The sequence below is a fragment of the Euprymna scolopes genome, chromosome 13 (assembly GCF_053919585.1).
Source record: "Euprymna scolopes isolate OS-2025 chromosome 13, ASM5391958v1, whole genome shotgun sequence".
In the NCBI taxonomy this organism is placed as follows: Eukaryota; Metazoa; Mollusca; class Cephalopoda; order Sepiida; family Sepiolidae; genus Euprymna; species Euprymna scolopes.
In genome coordinates, this window is record NC_136494.1 from 96,413,553 (window position 1) to 96,415,890 (window position 2,338).

Below are 2,338 nucleotides of genomic sequence, written 5' to 3' on the forward strand. Positions count from 1 at the left end.
GGTGACTTTTATGGGTATATGTTGGTTTTGGTGACTTTTATGGGTATATAGTGTTGGTGACTTTTATGGGTATATGTTGGTTTTGGTGACTTTTATGGGTATATGTTGGTTCTTGGATGATACTATATCACCGACTCTCTTAGTAATTGTACCCACTTCCCGGAATTATGTGTTGTTTTTATAACTTTTGAAAAATACTCTTTCACCAGATCTGAAAGGTTTACTGGGTAGATAAGTGGCCACTAGTGGTCTCGACTGTTTGGGTAAGAGCTTGTTAAAAACAGATCTCACTTTCCGCGTAAAAATCCTTTCTGCAGGTGAGACTGCTGCTGGTGTGTTCGGGTTGGGTATAATCCTATACACGTGTAGAAATTGTTGAAATGCTTCCTTTTTAATCTCTGTTGCTGCAAATGGGGCGTTACGTTTCTTCTTGAAAATGGGCAGGGTGCTTTCTTTTCGTTAGAATCTTGCTATAGCCTTCGTATATTTTCCTAGTCCTGGTGAGAATACTTCTGGTAATTCCACTTGTAACTCGTCCTTCAGTTTTTGCACTTCCGTAGACGAGTCTTCTACCCTATGACAGAATGTATTCATAGGTTGGTCCCACAATTCGAATCGCTCCATCCAGTCAGTACCGAATAGGTTTTCGGATGTCCTATGTACATAAACTTTCACTTTTTTAGTAACACAATTTAAGGTCACCTGGGGTGTGAGCTCTCCCTCAGATTCCACTTTATCATCTGTTACAGCTCGAGTTTATTTGTTCGTCTTCCACATAGTTGCTTTCCTTAGCGTTTTCCATGTCTTAATGATGGACAGGTATGATCCGGAATCCAATTGTAGATGCACAGTTTTATTTGCGATGTTAACTGTGACATATTTGCGCCAGCTGTTATCCGAATCCAAGTCGGATCTAGTCTGTCGGACGCTGTTCTTGACCTTCTTCTTCCTGCACTGGGTCGCTTTGTGGCCCTTCCTGCCGCATTCGTTGCAGTACTTATCTTTGTAAAAACATTGAATCGTCCGATGTTCCCCGCCGCAGCAATAGGACGGGCTGCAAGGGGATTCGGGTCTTGTGACTGGATGGTACTTATTAGGTGTAGCCTGAGTTTTCTTACTAATACCTTTGCTTTTTTGGGGTGAGTATTTTTTCGGTCTAAAGGTCGTCCTTGTAATGACTGTTGCGCCTGACTCCTCGACGTGGCTCGAGTTGTTCCTTATGCAGACTACCTGTTGACAATCCTCAGCCAACTTCTGGAGGGTGAGGCCCTGTTCGCTCTCAAGTCTAGCGAGAACACGTTGTATAATCTCAGCGTTTTTGGATGAGACTAGACCCTGCACAAAAATTAAACACTCGAAGTCATCTGTCGAAAAGTGAGGTAGAGTGAAATCATCGAAGCGTTTATTTACCACGGACGCGAAGGTTAGGTAATCGTCGTCGTCGCTTTTTTGCAGGTTCAAGCACTTCCATCTTCTATGAAAGAGCGTAGAATTCGGGCTAAACAGTTCGGATAAAAGTTTGACCGCTTCAGAAAATTCCAATTCACTCGTCTTCCTGTGGAGAATATAATCCACAAACTTGCTATGTTTTGTGGTCCCAAATTTCCTCAAAAGTAGGCGAACTTTCTTAGCGTTGCTCCACTCTTGACAATCCACGGTAAATAGGTCCTCATATCTCTGATACAAAACGTCAAACGTCCCATCCACCAGGTTGGTAGTTGAACGTTTCTATAGCGTTCCATATTGTACTTTGGGAAAAAGCAAAACTGTCGTCCCTGTGTTCCGTTCTATCGAATATTTTTAACAATAGATCTTCTTCTCTCTGTTGTTGAAGTAGCATTCTCTCTTTCAACGCTTGTTGCCTCTCTTGAAATTGTAACTGGGGCTGTTTATCACGTTCTTTTAAATTTTCCTCACCCTTCTGCTGCTGGTTCATCTGGGCCTTGATTAGCTGTATAAATACTGCTTTAACCTTCTCCATCTTGTAATGACTTTTTCAAGCGCACGAAAAAAAATTTATTTTTGTTTTTGACTGGAGCAGAGAGATAAAAAAATAATAAAAAATAATAAAGAAAATATCCTTTCCTTGAGTGTTTGAGTGTGTGCGTATGAGGAGGGAGCAATGTGTCCCTTGCTTCTTGGTAAAAACCTTAGAGATAACATAATATGAGGGTGGATACAAAAAAAAATTACTTGCGAAACAAAAAACAAAAAAAAATGTACCGTGATACAATACAGTTGCAAAAGAATAAAAGTAATTGTGGAATTGTCCGGAAGTTAACCGAAATGGGTAGGTTTTTTATGTGCTGTGTGGGGGTGGGGGGCATGCGGAAAAAAA